Below are 17,533 nucleotides of genomic sequence, written 5' to 3' on the forward strand. Positions count from 1 at the left end.
TAAACTGCATAATAAAGAACAAAGCATGATCTGAAGTGTCATGAAGGTGAGTTTAAAATCCCAATTCATGCATAACTCAAAATTGGGTTATTTTTGCAAGTTGTGCACTTTTTAAATTGTTAAATTAATGCTACCACTGTACTATCTAAAGAATATGATGTTTACCAGTGATAATCAGGCAAAAAAAAGAAAGTTAAAGAAATGGAAGATAAAAAGGTTTTTGAAAGGTTTAGGTTTCAAAGGTGATCATGTTCCCCATCACTTTGTGTCCATCTTAAGGGCCATCATGGATTTGTTAAAGGAATGTCTTTACTGAAGCATACAGTATGATTAAAAACCCTTACACTGGCAACATTCACTCTGTCTGATAGTTGTGTTAATCTCCATCGAAGTAGAAATCCTCTGAGAATAAGCCCTTCACTACCTGGAATGCTTGGGCTCATTCAGCAAATCCCTTTCAAAACAATTTAAATATTTCTTCTTATTCCAGTTATTTCTCTTAATCTAGTTCAGTTTTTGCTGTGCCCTAGATAACATCCCTGAGCTGGATTATAACTGCTCTTCATAATATTTGAGGTTTTCTCTCCTCAATGAGAAAAAACAGTTATGGAATAGTGAATGCACTGCCGCCTTCTCTTTTATTAATGCTATTTAAGCTACAAACAGTATTTGCTGATAACTTTTTAGGACTTGACATACAGTAGATAATGGGCTGTGTAAATTATATCATAAAGTCTAAAATCTAAGGCTATCTATTGATCCTTGACAAGATTCTGATCCCTGACTTCAAGGCCTCTGCAGAATACCTAACACTCTTCTCTCTGCTTTGGTTCTTTATAGAAAATGTTTTCCTTTTTTAAGATTTTGTGGTGCTAGAGGTCTTTATACACAATCTTCACCTTTGCACAATTATAATGCTTTCCAGTCTTTAGATATTAGTAACAACTTATATGTGGTGATCCATATTCTGCATAACCAGATATATTCAAAAAAACATTTAAAATGCACTGCATATTGTCTGTTTCATTATTTGTGCAGTTTTTGTTTGATGTTTTTCCTGTGTTTTCAGTACTTATTTAATTAAAAAAATGTATATAAGTTTTGTTTTTCAGCATGCTTTTGAACTAATCTGTGAATATTATCACTGCTGTTCACTTTTTTGACCAGCAGAGGGCTCTAAAACACTGTAAGAATAGTTTATTGTCAATCAATTGACACACATACCATCACAATCTACAGGATATCAAACTAAAATGAGAATATTTTAATGTCACTATTTCATGATTGAATAAAATACATAGAAGCTCTACTTATTTATTTTTCTTGTTTAATGTCAAAGAACCCATGCTCCGAGCTCAGGTTTATGGCAATCACAGAAGGCCAAGAAATGTTTTTAAATTACTGTATATACACCGTTATTATTCCAAATGGATGCTGACTAGAAGAGTCAATATTACTCTATTCATTAGCTCACTTTGGCTGGGCTTAGGAATAATGAACAGGAGCTGTTATAAAGGAGAAAGGCAGGGAAAAGGACTTGAAGCCTGGCAGAGAGGAAGGACAACCTGATTAAACATAATTTGACTGTGAAACAGATGTTGATCTGCTAAACCTGCTATGTCTCCATGACAACAAGCATCCACAAGAAAGACGAAAAGGGTTTCAATTAAAAAAGACCTAATTCTACTTAATGGTTTTAATAGAGCATAAATGTGTGAGGAGATGACACATGAACAGAGACTGATAATGGGTGTCAAGGTTCCAAGAAGACAGTACTGTATCTGTAAAGCACTGGAATAATGAATTTCCTAAAGTCTACATGATTTTGTTCCGATCAGGTCACCTTGTGACGGTTTTTACAAGGTTAATTATTTTAGTTTTAGTTTTTTTTTTAACAGGGTATTTGTCACTTTTTAGCGGTGCCAGTCAGGTATCCCTCCTGACAAGTAGGATCAATATATATAGATTTTTAAACCAGTCACACAAGGACCATACACTTTTGCGTGTGTAGACCCTAACAAATAAGGAATGAAAACTTTTCACAAAAAGACAACAAAAAATTAGGCTTAACAGTCCTTGTATTTCAAAAAGAAAAATAAATATATAGCCATCAAAAAATAATCACAAAATTCTTCTCCAAAAATAAATGTCCATTATAATCCAACGGATTAGGGCTCCAATATAGATTGCCCCACAGCAAGAGCTGTGAAATAACAAGAGAAAATAAAAAACATAAGTGTCTATACACAACAAAAGTCCTACAATTGCATAAAAAAACAGCACAAACAAACATACATAGAATGGACTTACAGGTCTGATGAGAAAATAATCTTGCTCAGAGGCAGGCGCTGGAACAGGTTTTCTGTTGTTGGTTTCACTAGATGAATATATTTAAAATTTATTTTATTTTTTGTAATGGGGCAAAATTATTAATTTATATTATCAGTAAGTATAGCACTTACGGAGGACCTTTAACTGTGATGTCACCGGCTTCCGGGTAATTGTGATGACACGTCAGCACGGCAGGAGCACAGAATGAAGTTTCTTTGTTTGTTTGGTTTTCTCCTTTTCCTTAATGATCGGTGGGATCCAGAACAGTGGCAAAATACTGAAAGCACGAGGGATTAAACGGCCTCGGACTGACTTTGTTACTGGTCGATAGAACGGAATATGCAGACGTAGTAGCAGCAGCTGTTTCTGTTACGCTGTCTGCTGAGACACTGACTTTTTCAAACTGGAGCTAGGAGTCAGATTGAACAGCGGACCAATCAGGTAAGTGCATGTGTTAAATGGGCGTAAAGAAGGTGTGTCTTGAGCTGTGAAGAAGCAGGAGGGTTTATGAATAACGGTGCAGCCAGCTCTGTGCAACAAGCAGGTTGTCACACACCCCCCCCCTTGAGAAGTCCCGAGCTAGTAGGGTGAAAAATCCTTTATACGCCTCATTACTTCAATCTTAGATTTTCTCCAAGCTTGCTGTTTTGTATGCGATCAATGTGTTGACATTCTTATGAGAGAGGTAATTTAAATGCTCAACTCTCTATTAGAAGTTATCTACTTTTATTTAAAAGTCAGAAGAAGTGAAACCATGGAAATCTTCATGGTCGCTTTCCTCATGGAACAGTTCCTGAACTTTTCTGTGTTGCTCTTTTTCCACTTCTTCTGCTGTAGGAAAACAAGGTTTGATCTGCGATATATGAACCACGCGGAGATCTTCTCCAGTATCCTCCAGAACCACTTCATAATTTACAGGGCCAGTCCTTTTCATGATTCTGTAAGGACCTTTCCATCGTGGAGCAAGTTTGGCCATAAAAGATTGATCAGCCTTTGATAAAGGGTGTGAACGAATCCATACACGGTCTCTTTCTGAGAAGTTTCCATCTCTTCTTCCACGGTCATAGTTGTGTTTCTGTCGCTGCTTAGCTTTTTTCAGATTGACATCAGCAAATTCACGGAGCTCAGCAATCTGTTTTACTGTAGCATAGACAGGTGTGTCAGGGTCACAAAGGGTTGGACTCAGCTCTTCATCCAAAGGCCCTTTCAGAGGTCGTCCAATGTTGAGCTCAGCTGGAGTCACACCAGTAGATTCATGCACTGCAGAGTTTAAAGCAAACCGAAATTCCGGTAGGTATTTATCCCAACTCTTATGTTTGTTACTGACATAGGATGAGAGCATAGCCTTGATGTTGCGATTAACTCTCTCCGTAAGGTTAGTTTGTGGGTGATATGCAGAGGTTTTCTTTGGTGTGAGATTCCATCTTTTACAGGTCTCCTCGAATACAGAAGAAATAAATTGTGGACCTTGATCAGAGAGAATGTATGTTGGCACTCCCCATCGTGTCAAAATCTCTCTGGTCAAGTATTGGGAAATTATTTCTGCAGTAGCTTTGCGGAGGGGAAACATTTCAACCCACCGTGAGAAATAATCCACAAAAACAAGTAGATGGACATTACCAGTAGAACTCCGTGGAAAGGGTCCCATAAGGTCCACGCCCAACATCTCCCATGATGCACTCACCTCTGTCTGTTGCAACTTGCCAGGAGCTTTTCGGGTTTCAGGTTTGTACATTTGACAGACTTGACAGGATCTCACATAGTCCCGAACATCAATGCTCATCCTCGGCCAATACACCAAGGCTTGTAACCGTTTGTAGGTTTTGTATCGTCCAAAATGTCCAGATAAAGGGTCATTATGATTGTGATGAAGTAACTGTTGACGGAGTGATGGTGGAATATAGACTTGGTAAAGAGTTTTGTGTGGTAATTGAACAACTCTGTAAACCTTGTCTTCCAGGATAGTGTACTTTATTGTTGGCGACTCATGTACTGTTCCTTTGTCCATTATTTGTTGGTAAATGTTTTGTGCGAAAGGATCCTGCTGCTGAGCCTTCCAGATGTTCTCATCTGTCACTTGGAGTGGGTGAGAAGTGTCACGTTGCGACCGGAGTACGACAGCACAGGTAACTGGTGAATGGTCAGAGGCATTGATTGGGGCTCGTGACAGAGCATCTGGAACAGTGTTATACTTTCCTTTTCGATATTCCACTGTGAAGGAGAATTCTTGCAGACGAAGAGCCCACCGGATCAGCCGAGTGCTAGGTTTATGAGTTTTAAAAACCCAGATCAGAGGTGAATGGTCAGTCACAACGGTGAAGTGTCGTCCTTCAAGGTAATATCTCCACTTTTCAATGGCCCAAACAACAGCAAGACATTCTTGCTCAGTAGTAGAGTAGTTCCTTTCAGCTTTATTTAGAGTTCGGCTGGCAAAGGCCAGGACTTGCTCGGTGCCTAACCCAGTCTGCTGAGCTAGAACGGCTCCCAAACCCACATCACTAGCATCAGTATAAACAATGAATGGCAGTTTGAAATCTGGATGACCCAGAATGGGTGGAGAGACCAGGTGAGTTTTCAGAGCATCAAATGATTTTTGGCAAGATGGTGTCCAAAGGAATTTGACTCCTTTTCGCTTTAGAGCATTGAGTGGTTCTGTCAAGGCAGAAAAATCAGGCACAAAACGATGATACCAGCCAGCCATTCCCAGAAATCTTTGAAGCTGTTTAATATTCTGGGGTACAGGAAATTCTTGAATGGCTTTAATCTTGTCTGGATCTACCTCAACACCAGATGAGGATACTATGTGTCCCAGAAATTTTATGGAGGAACGGAAAAACTGGCTTTTCTTCATGTTGACTGTAAGGTTGGCTTCACGAAGTTTGTCCAACACGGCTTGTATATCGGCACTGTGCTGATGGTAAGTGGTTGAGTAAATGATGATGTCATCCAAATATACAAAACAAATTTTACCTCTGAGTTCACCCAATACTACTTCCATAAGTCGTTGAAATGTAGCTGGAGCATTTTTCAGGCCAAATGGCATAACCTTAAATTGGAAGAGGCCATATGGACAGACAAATGCAGTTTTTTCACAGCTTTCTGGATCCATGCGGACTTGCCAGTAACCACTGTTCAAGTCTAGTGTAGTGAAAATCACTGCTCCAGAAAGAGACTCCAGGATTTCCTGAATGTTTGGCAATGGATATGCATCTGTATGTGTGACTGCATTTAGTTTTCTGAAGTCGACACAAAAACGTAGTTTGGGGTCATTTTTTTTAGGCACCAAGACAACAGGAGCGGCGTATGGAGATGTGGATGGTTCAATGATGTCATTCTCCAGCATTTCATCTACATGCTCCCTAATCATCTGAAGTTTAGCAGGTGAGACTCGATATGGTTTTTGTTTAATTGGCACATCTTGAGAAAGGTAAATCTTGTGAGTAAGTACATTCGTGCAGCCCAACTCTGTGGTACATACATCAGAATTGTTACGCAGTTGGCATAACAATGACTGTTTCCCAAAGTCATCCTGGTGTGTAGTGTGAACTGCCCTCTGCAACAGTTCATCATTGGTCCCAAGGGCAACCAGAGTAGCAGGAGCCACTGCAGAGAAAAAGGCAAGTTGCTGATGGGGTTCATTTGGCCAACATGCAAACTCTTGAAGAAAGTTGTAATGTTGTTTTCTGTTGAACTTGAACCAATAACGTTTTTCTGACACATCAAACTGCAGGCCAGAGAGGGAGATGAAATCAAGACCAAGGACAGCAGGAAAAGTGAGGTTTTGAGCAGATAGAATAACGCATGGTAAGGTGATTGACTGTTTTTGCAATGTGATAGTGATTTCGCTCCATCCCAGGGGATGCCGTCCTTCACCATCAGCCAAATATAATGGTCCTCTCGTCCAAGGCTTTATCACTCCATTGATTTCATTCCATACTCTCTCATTCATCAGAGTATAAGAAGAACCTGTGTCCAAGATAGCAGCTCCTTTCCAGGAACTGACGGTGATGGGAACCATCAACTGAGAAGGCAGAGGTTTAGTTGTTGATGTGGCTGGAGAACAGGTTTGGTCCAGAAGTTGAGAGTTTGTGAGGGAACCAAGAGTCGCTGAACTTTGAGCTGATGGGAGTTGGGATGAACTGCTACTTGGCTGAGGGAGGTTTGGAGAAAATGATCGATTGTTACCACCATGGGGGCAAGTTGCTGGAGGATGATTTCCTTTACAACGCCAGCAGAATGGTTGGTGTGGCCGATTGTTATTTCGGTTGTAATTTGGTTGTCTTTGCCTTACTGTGTTTTCATTGTCATGAGGTTTAGGTTCATTTATTTTAGATGGTAAACTTGCTTGTTTCCGGTACTCATACTGTTGCTGATGTTCTCGATCCTTCTCTAGCTGTTGTCCCAGGCGGACAAGTTCATCCACAGTAGTTAGCCTACTACTCCTTAGCTGACTGGCCAGTGTTGGATTTATGTTTTTCAGAAGCAGCTTGACAATTTCTTCCTCTGAAATTTGTGGTTTCCAGCGTCTGCATAGGGATTGGTACATGTACTCAAAATCCCTGATGCTTTCATTCTCTCCTTGGACTCTGGTCCTTACACGTTCTGCAAGCTCATCCTCATAATCTTCAGAAAGAAAAGCAGCCTGGAACTGTTTTCGGAAGTCAGTCCAGGTATGCACCTTGTGTCTGGCTACGTCCCACCAATCTCTGGCTGTGCCATGCAACACATTCCGTAGGGTAGCCATGAGTTCCTCATCAGTTAAGGAATGAAGGGCCAAATAATCCTCACAGCGTTCCAGATACTGCAGAGGGTCGGGGGTGTCTTCTAATTTTCCATAAGTTGGAAATAACAATTTAACAGGACTTTTCCCCAGGTCTCGACTTCTATTAAGTAAAAAGGTAGCGCCACCTGGTGCTACTTGGACACCTGTCATCCCAGGCTGAGCAGTAGATTCCCACCGGGGTTTGCTGGTAAGTGATGTTGTTTCTGGTAGGCTATGGTAGATTGTCTGTGCAGTTTGATCCATTTCTGTATTCTGTTGACAGGTTTGAGCTGGTTTGATTCCGGCTCTAATGTCCTCAGTCATAGTCTTTATGGATAGTTGCAAAGACATGAGCTCTCCCTTTAGGCGAGAAACATCATCTTGCAAAGTGGAAATGCTGGTTGTAACCGGGACAAGTAGCTTGCTGAATTCCTTTAGCAGCTCAGTTTGTTGATGCTTGAGCATGAGACTCTTAATCTCAGGGTCATGGGTTCGAGTCCCATGTTAGGTGCCAATATTTTATGTGACGGTTTTTACAAGGTTAATTATTTTAGTTTTAGTTTTTTTTTTAACAGGGTATTTGTCACTTTTTAGCGGTGCCAGTCAGGTATCCCTCCTGACAAGTAGGATCAATATATATAGATTTTTAAACCAGTCACACAAGGACCATACACTTTTGCGTGTGTAGACCCTAACAAATAAGGAATGAAAACTTTTCACAAAAAGACAACAAAAAATTAGGCTTAACAGTCCTTGTATTTCAAAAAGAAAAATAAATATATAGCCATCAAAAAATAATCACAAAATTCTTCTCCAAAAATAAATGTCCATTATAATCCAACGGATTAGGGCTCCAATATAGATTGCCCCACAGCAAGAGCTGTGAAATAACAAGAGAAAATAAAAAACATAAGTGTCTATACACAACAAAAGTCCTACAATTGCATAAAAAAAACAGCACAAACAAACATACATAGAATGGACTTACAGGTCTGATGAGAAAATAATCTTGCTCAGAGGCAGGCGCTGGAACAGGTTTTCTGTTGTTGGTTTCACTAGATGAATATATTTAAAATTTATTTTATTTTTTGTAATGGGGCAAAATTATTAATTTATATTATCAGTAAGTATAGCACTTACGGAGGACCTTTAACTGTGATGTCACCGGCTTCCGGGTAATTGTGATGACACGTCAGCACGGCAGGAGCACAGAATGAAGTTTCTTTGTTTGTTTGGTTTTCTCCTTTTCCTTAATGATCGGTGGGATCCAGAACAGTGGCAAAATACTGAAAGCACGAGGGATTAAACGGCCTCGGACTGACTTTGTTACTGGTCGATAGAACGGAATATGCAGACGTAGTAGCAGCAGCTGTTTCTGTTACGCTGTCTGCTGAGACACTGACTTTTTCAAACTGGAGCTAGGAGTCAGATTGAACAGCGGACCAATCAGGTAAGTGCATGTGTTAAATGGGCGTAAAGAAGGTGTGTCTTGAGCTGTGAAGAAGCAGGAGGGTTTATGAATAACGGTGCAGCCAGCTCTGTGCAACAAGCAGGTTGTCACAACCTTAGCTAATAAACAATATATAAATGCACTTGTTAAAAAAGTCATATTAATATTACATATTATCTAAAGAGCCATCCTTTAAATTTATGACTTAGATTATAACTTATTATGCTCTGGTTTACCAAAGAGGACAAATTGCATATGGTCAGCTGATGTAATGAAACCATTTTTGGTTACACGAATGATGCAACTGAATTAATCAATATGAATATGGATGTATATATATATATATATATATATTCCACCCAATGCTATTTGACTTTCTATCAAAACAACTTAAAAATGTCCAAAGGACTGAAGTGCTGCACAATGAACAACAGGAAACCAATAACCACCCTCAGAGGATTTAAATAAAAACCATAAAAGCATAAAACAAACATAACAAAATCAGTAATAGAAAATAATTTAACATCACAGGCTAAGATCAACATAGTGTCAAAAGCCAAGGCAAAGAGATATGTTTAAGGAGCCATTTAAGATACACCCTCTTATTTAAAACCTCAGAGAGACTTAGGAAAAATAGGACTTTAAGGCAAATCCTAAAATGGACAGGGAGCCATTGTTATGAGGCTAAAATAAGTGCAATAAAAGCACTCTCTGGAGACAAGCAATGTTGGAGCCAAAGTACAATACAGTAATCCAGCCAGGTAGTGACGAAGGCATAGATTACTGTCTCTAAATATTCTCTGGAGAGCGTGGGATTTATTTTGCCAAGTGACATGAAATAACTTATACCTATAAATAAAAAAGAATGAGGTAATTATATCTATCTTCACGGACTTCCCAGTCTTTTGCATTGCTTTTTTTTTTTTTTTTTTTTTTTCTCTTTTTGTTTTGTTTTGTTTGTTTGCTTGTTTGTTTTGGGGATCTTTTCGGATAACAGACTGATATGTTTGGGAATTCCTGCATCTAGAACCAAACTAATTAGATTTCCCTGCATATGGCTGTGTGGCCAGCAGGCTGTGATACTGTAAGATATTTACCTTATGAAAACAAAAGCAGCAAATGTGCTCCAGTTATAAAATTGAGTCATGCTATCAGGTGAAATAGATGTTTTCAACCAAAAACAACCTCTTTTAAGAAGTCTGATGTTTGATGCGATCTAACGAAAATAAAGGCCACAAGTGACAGTAAGCTGAGGCTCATAAAAGGGTGAAATGCCAATCATAACATTTTAATGTAATAATTATTGGTTTATGCAGAGCAGAGTTGGTTTTAAATAAGGATGATATAATAATAGGTTCTCTTAGATTCACTTCCAATAGGTTTCTTTGGCATTATATACCCAGGCAGTGTTGATTGGGATGGCTGACATTTTTTTTTTATTACAGTTTATGATTTAATAGAAAATAAAAGAGGGGCATTTTTGTGTATGATGAATTTCTTAATTTCGAATATAAAATCTTAAAGGAATAGTACACCCAAAACATGATTAGCCTTCATTTTCTACTCACCTCCATGCTGAACAACACTCTGGAGTACTTTTTTGATATCTCAAATGCATCTGGAGATCTGGGAGGCTTCTTGCTGTCTGCTGACATTCAAATAATGGAGGTCCATGGCGCCCGAGACAGAAAGGTCCATAAAAGTCCACAAAAACGTGTCAATATTCCTCCATACTGCTCGTCCAATGTAATCCAAGTGTCCTGAGTGGGTAGCATCCAGAATTTACTCGAAACGAAGTCATTTAGAATGTTTTTAGAGCATAAACAGTAGTGTATAGGATTTCCTAATAGCGCCCCCATGCGCGCTCACGATTCTACGGAAGCCGGCAGACCAAACCGGAAGAAAGTGCGCATTCAGCGTCTGGTCTGCCGATAATGCAAGCGTAGAAGAAGAAATGTGCTGTTAACCTGTGCAAAGAAAGAAACAACGAAAGAAAAATGTCTGAGGACTTCAGTGTTGAGGAAGAGCATGAGTTCTTTGCCGAGCTGAATGCGCTGGTTTGGTCTGCGGGCTTCCGTAGAATCGCGAGCGCGCATGGGGGCGCTATTAGGAAATCCTATACACTACTGTTTAGGCTCTAAAACGTTCTAAATGACTTCGTTTCGAGTAAATTCTGGATGCTACCCACTCAGGACACTTGGATTACATTGGACGAGCAGTATGGAGGAATATTGACAAGTTTTTGTGGACTTTTGTGGACCTTTCTGTCTCGGGCGCCATAGACCTCCATTATTTGAATGTCAGCAGACAGCAAGAAGCCTCCCAGATCTCCAGATGCATTTGAGATATCAAAAAAGTACTCCAGAGTTTTGTTCAGCATGGGGGTGAGTAGAAAATGAAGGCTAATCATGTTTTGGGTGTACTATTCCTTTAACCCATTTTTTTCATCTCATTTTAAAATAATGTGATTTTTACAAGACAAAAGTTGTGCAAAAACTTTGTTAAACCTCTGCATGTAAAAATATTTATAGATCCATGTTTTGAGCAGGTTTTGATTTAAATAAATACACAATAAAATATATTTCCATTTTTATTTATTTATTTATTTATTTTTTGTTTTTAACAGTGTCCTGTGTGGCAATGTGGCAATAAGAATAATTGTCTTGATGTCAAAAAAAGGGCCCAACAAATTTTGCTTTCACAAGTGGAGCAGTACGGCTATCGCCATAGTGTTCCGCTTGATTTACGCATATAAATTGCTTTATTATGATTATGCAGGAGGTATTACAGATTATGTGGACACTGCAATGTAAGTAGAACAGGAAAGGGAAAAACAGGAAAAAGAAGAAAAGATGAAATTGTCCCCGCGGGGAACTGGGTGTGTTAGTTGTGTGTAAGAAGCCAGAATGTGTGCATTTTTCAATGCCCCAGAGTAGCATAAAAAATACAAAAGAAAACATAAGTTAAACAAGATGAGAAGATATTCATCACTTTATAATGGTGAGAATTGCCACTCTCACCAAGAGTAAAGTCCTCAACATTTTGCATTTAATGAAACTGTAGCACAAGTGATTACATTTCAGTTATAAAATGAATTAGTTATTATGTCGTTCATGTTCTTACTTAGTGCAGTCAAGTTTGATACCATTAAAATGAAGCAGAAGATTGTTAAGAAGATACTTGATTATGTGCCCTCTGTCACTTCCACTTCCCCTTGCTACTCTTTGAGGCAGTAATCAGGCACACATGATAGAATCTTCCCAAAAGGCCTATAACAGATGATTAAGCTCTTTGTGAAACCCTTCCCAAAATCTCCATGTTACCCATAAGTTTTCTGTCAAAACGTGCACAAGAAGCTTAACGAATTCAACCTAACTGCCGTTAACAGCAGAAAACAGTCATATTAACCCCCAAAAGCCTCTTGTACACCAGGTTTCTTTTTTACAATGCCAGCCTTGTGATATTCAAGAGATTATGTTCTTACTGAGTAATAATTTATAATCATAATCAAACCTGTGCTTTTTTTGTGTGTGTGTTTTTACTTCTTTAAAGTATTGTCTCTTTAATATGTTACCCCTATATGTTGAGATCTAAGTATCATGATTGTTTACCTTACTGAATATTTTTGCACAGTTAAAAAAAGTCTGTGATTATGTGCATTATATGATGCCAAACGCTGGAATCTCAAAGTCCAGCTCTTGAAGGCAGGTGTCTTTTAAAGGTATTACTGTAACATCACATCATTCAAATATTATCCTGAGAAAATTGTTTCTAAACAAATGTGTTTGAGTCTGGTCATCATAGCACTGAAACAGCACTGGTGAAAGTCACTAATGATATTCTCAGGGCCTCATACCCCACAAAATTTGCTATATAACATTCTGCATCATATCATCTTCCTGAGTGTTAAAAGGAACACCAATCAGATACTTTGCAAACTATAAGGTTAATTAAAAAGCCATTTTTCCTAATTCAACAATGCTGATTTTATTATCATTAAATGATTCGTCAGAAGAAAGGTGCTGGTCTAGTTTACCTTATACATGAGGCCTGATTTCACACCTGATAGTTTTTTTTGTTTTTGTTGTTCTTTTTTTTGTCTGGTTTTGTAGGTTTATGCAGTTTCCATCTGTGGCTAAACACATTGTCTTTTTTCAAAAGATATGCTTCAACCTCTTGAAGCAAAAACAAAAGTAACTCTAAAGTTGGCCAACAGCATTGACACTATAGGGAGAAATATATTACCATCTGAGAAATTAAAGGATAAAAATAAAGGTGGGTAGAATAGATGAAACAGTGTGGGAGACAGACTGTCGCTGTTGAGCTATGTCAGACAGTGTTTGATCCAGATAATTAAAAATGACTCTCATGAGGACATGAACTGTGAGTCTCCTACCTATCATGAGAAAAAAAAGAGCCAGAGGCAATTCTCACTTTAGAAGCATTCTGCTTGATCAAGTTAGCTGATATTGCTGCATAACAGATAATGTCATCTGTCTGGAGATAAAAGAAGAAGAAATATTTAAATGTTTGTTTTTGAACAATAATTCACATTTATGGACGTTATTTGGCATATAACTTGATATACATTTCTATAAAGTTCAACAATGAAACACTAGGAAAATATATGCAACGTGTTACAGGATAAGGAAGAATACATGTTTTGACAAAAAATTATCAAGTGCACTGTGGTTAAGCATATGTAGGGAACTTGTGGTATTTGAGCATTTCCTGATGAAGGGTTTGAGGGATTCTCCTCAACTCCTGTGGCTCTCTTAATGTTGGTCTTGAGGCGCTGAAATCATTTGCCTAAGAACAGCAGGTGAAAAGTGGAGTAGCTAGAGTGTGAAGACCGCTTGAACATTTTAAATCAACTGGTCTTTTTGTGTTTAGTGGTGCCAACCTGACACAACAGGATGCAAACTGGCAGGTTTGATTACCATCCCCAGGGGTTTCTGGTCCTGATTTTGATAGCTGTGAACCATGATATTATTTTCCTGAGGAAGATATTCTTCAAATTTGCTATCTTAAAGTTCTAGGCCACCATAAATAAATAAGCCAGTGTATGGCTTTAAATATGAGAGACAACCACACTATCTACCAAGTAGGGGCATTCTGTTTGTGTTTGACTGTATATGTCAGCAGGGTTTCAACGTGCCTAGAAAGGCAACAGGTTTGTAAAAGAAAGGTCTAACAGTCATATTCAAAGTGAGAAGAAAATTATAATTTTTGTGTCCTGGCACTAGAGGCCTCTACTTTGAGAGTGATCTGACAGGAAATTGGATACTAGACCCCAAAGAAATGAATGCATGTGGCTGAAGCAGTCGCCACCCTCTTTAGGGGTAAAGTGTAAGGGGTGAAAACTACTACTACCAGTATAAGAAAGATGCAACAGGTAGAAGCTAATTAACAGATGCTGTTGGCCTGAAAAACACAATCAGGGCATGGAAACGTGTATGGTCAACAGGTGGAATGAAAATGGCTGATACACTGGCAGGAAAAGAAAATAATACTAAACTGGATCAGAACTACAAGATAAATACTAATACAAATAAAACTGTTTTATGAAAATAACTAAACAAGGCTAACATGTAGAATTCATACTCAAGGAAAAGCAAAAGTAGAAAGAAAAGTAGAGGACTGCACGGTGGAAAGTGGGTAGCGCTGTTGCCTGGCAGCAAGAAGGTTCAAGATTTCGATTCCTGACCCGGGGTCTTTCTGCATGGAGTTTGCATGTTCTCCACATGCATGGTTTTCTCTGGGTACTCCGACTTCCTCCCACAGTGCAAAAACACGACTGTGAGGTTCTCTAAATTGTATGAGGGTTTGTGTACGGTTGTATGTCTTTATGCACCTCTGTACTGGCCTGCGACAGACTGGCAACCTGTCCAGGGTGTACAGTACGCCACCTCTTAGACTGCTGAAGATAGGCACCTCAGAGAAAATGGATGAATGCCAAAAGTAAAGAAATCTACCACTGTATACCTGAGGTTTGCTGTTTCTGTCAGTGTAGTTTCCAGAGGCTGGAAGGGCCCCCAGTAGACAGGCCAGTACACCAGGAGACGTGGAGGAGACTGTATGCGGGCAACAACCCAGTAGCAGGACCACTACCTCGGCCTTTGTGCATGGAGGAACAGGAGGAGTACTGTCAGAGTCCTGCAAAGTGACCTGTACCAGGCCACAAACGTGCATGTGTCTGCACAAACTGTTAGAGACATGAAAAAGTCTGGAGACACTGTAGAGGGCGATCTGCTGCCCGCAACATCCATCTGTATGACCGGTTTGCAAGTGGGTAAGTATTAGTGTGGGATACCATTTCTTTGGAGAGCTGCACAGCCCTCCTTGTGTTTGCCAGGGGTAGTATGACTGCCATAAGTACCAAGATGTGATCCTCAGACTCCTTCTCAAAGCATATGCTGGTGTGGTTTTCTCTGGGTTCCTCCCAATGTTAGGGGCCTTTTGACCACCATCAATGGTGGTAGTCAGAGGGCCCTGTGGCACCAGTGTATGGCAGCCTTGCTTCTGTCAGTGAGCCCCTGGGTAGTAGCGCTATATAAATACAGGACATTTACCAATGGGGAATTTTTCCTCTCCACTGTCGCTTGATGCTTGCTTATCATGGACAGGTTCTCTCAACCTGTGTTATATAACCAACTAATGTAATTGTATCAATACATTTCTTCTAGTTGTGTGAGTTTTTCAGATTGAAACGTACATATTCCTATAGTAAAACAGCTTCTCTAAACAGGGCATTGCACAACCTGACCCTCAAGTAGCAAGAACTTTTGGGAAAAGAATTATAATTAAAAACCCAAGGCAATGACCTAGATTCCAAATCCCCAAAGTATAAATCTTATTAGAAACATAATATTCTGCTACAAATTTCTCAGTAAACTAAGAGGACAGATGTCTCAACCCAAATAGGGATTTCTGCTGACACAAGGAGGTTGTAAATAATTTGGGAGTGTTTCCATGTTTTGTTTAAAATAAATGGTTATTTATTTCTGTTTATTGTGCCGTGTCTCATTGAAACAGAATCAAGCTGAATGTTGATTCAGAGGACTGATTAGAATTGTTTTTTCACTCAGTTTGTTATGTCAAACTAGATGGAAAATAACATTTAAAAACAAGAAATCCCTCATCACTGTTGTTTTCTGCAAAAACCTATAAATAAATGGGGATAAACAGATAGTTTAATCAATGAAAAACACAAAGGAAAACATGGAAGGTAAAAAGGATTTTGTGAAGGTGTCTAAGGTAACTCAATGACAGAATAAAAAAAGGGATAATTTTAAGCGAGCAGTTAATAGCTATGTTATAATGAAGTTTAACTAAGCACAGTCCCGACTTTTTGTTTCTCTTTAACCCACTACAAAAGAGAAGGAGACCACCAAATGTAAAAGGATGCTTTTCCAGAGTGTCTGCCTTTCTCTAACAAACAAAAGTATTGGCTCATTTAAATCTGAATATTACATTACAATAAGAGGTGGCTTCTGAGGCAAAGGTTTTACAATTTTATATTAATCAGGTAAATATAAGCAGGATTTCCCCACATTTTCTCACAACCACAACTTTTATCTGTTTCAGTGGGATTTTATGTCATTTACAAACACAATATTGGACAATTATGAAGTCGAAGGTAATATTAACTTTTTTCATGCATGTCACTTACACTTTGCAATGCAACTCACTTGCTATATCAACAGCTGTATATGTAATGGATGCCTCTATTAAAACTGTTTTTTAGAGACTGAGATTTTTAACTATTCACCTTTTTCAAAACAGTTCAGGCTTGATCAGATTGGCTTGAGATGGATCTTCAGAGTTAAGTGGAATCACAAACTTAAGACCTGGACCATTTTTTTGACTTTCACATTTATTATTTTTATTTGAAAAGGTTTTTAACTACCTATTGGTAGCACTTTCTGATAAATATATGTGTAGTGCATCAAAAAAAGTATCTATTTTTTATTTATTATTATTATTATTCCTTCTAACTTAATGGCTTAGATACTTTATCTTCCACTGTCTTCCAACAGTACTACAAAATCCCTATTTAAATGTGGGAGTTTGAACCCCGTCTGGACCGGTTGAGTATAAAGTCCAATTCTTTTGTTTGCAGAAGCAGTTTAGGTCTTATTAGTGTGTCAGGACCATAGTATATTGTAAACAGGCATAAAAATTATACTTTGGTTTCACCTTACCAAAGCACATTCACCCAAGATTTCTGGTTCAGCGTGTCCTTTGCAAACCAAAGTATGGTCTTCCTGTCTTCCATTTATAAGGCTGAGTTGTGCAGTTTGCAACTGTCATCAAATTCTCCTTATTAAAGGTATAGTGGAAGATTATCGCAATTTTTTTAAAAGACCCGCAATCTCCTCTTTAAAAAAAAATGCACATGCACTACCCTGTACACGAATGTCCACTCTAACCCCTAAATCCCTCAGTCACTATAGAGCAGGGACTATAGTGGACTTTATAGTGAACTCGGTCAACTGACCGTTATCATAACTTTTTACTCCTGATTAGTCACGTAACTTGTCCTCCACCGCGAGGTACCGGCGCCATCTTTGTTATTAGTCGCCGTTGTAGGGCCGCTGTGAGAGAAAATCCCAGAATGCTTTGCGAGGAGAGCTCTCAGGGCAAAGCATTGTGGGATATATCTGCCTCATCTGAGGCCTTTCTTTTCTTCTCATGTTCTTTTCATTCATTTCTTTTGACCTTTTAATATGTAACTTTGGAGAGTCAATGTCAAGTTTCATATAATTATAAGGGACATTTGTCAAATAATATATTTAGCAAGTACAATAGACTGCAGTCACTGTGGTCAATGGTTCACTTTAAAACATTCATCTCAGTTAATTAAGACACTGTAAGAAAATACTTTTATTTACAGAAATAAGACAGAACAAGTTTCCAATTGTCCTAATCTCACTGATGGCAATGGCAGTTATAAACTCCTGGCTTAGTATCAGGTCAAAAACATTGGA

At 38.7% G+C, this 17,533-nt stretch overlaps 2 long non-coding RNA genes across 2 annotated transcripts; both read right to left on the reverse strand.

Annotated features, from left to right (window-relative positions):
• Positions 1–2,049: 2,049 nt before the first annotated feature.
• On the reverse strand, positions 2,050–2,709 carry LOC119785675. Its single transcript, XR_005281074.1, has 3 exons — positions 2,463–2,709; positions 2,311–2,377; positions 2,050–2,203 (listed from the first exon to the last, which is right to left on the reverse strand). It is a non-coding gene; the product is annotated as an uncharacterized LOC119785675 (long non-coding RNA).
• Positions 2,710–7,819: 5,110 nt separating this feature from the next.
• LOC119785678 lies at positions 7,820–8,480 on the reverse strand. The gene is made up of 3 exons (XR_005281075.1): positions 8,234–8,480; positions 8,082–8,148; positions 7,820–7,973 (listed from the first exon to the last, which is right to left on the reverse strand). It is a non-coding gene; the product is annotated as an uncharacterized LOC119785678 (long non-coding RNA).
• Positions 8,481–17,533: the final 9,053 nt, after the last annotated feature.

The sequence above is a fragment of the Cyprinodon tularosa genome, unplaced genomic scaffold (assembly GCF_016077235.1).
Source record: "Cyprinodon tularosa strain WSP-4 unplaced genomic scaffold, ASM1607723v1 ctg107, whole genome shotgun sequence".
In the NCBI taxonomy this organism is placed as follows: Eukaryota; Metazoa; Chordata; class Actinopteri; order Cyprinodontiformes; family Cyprinodontidae; genus Cyprinodon; species Cyprinodon tularosa.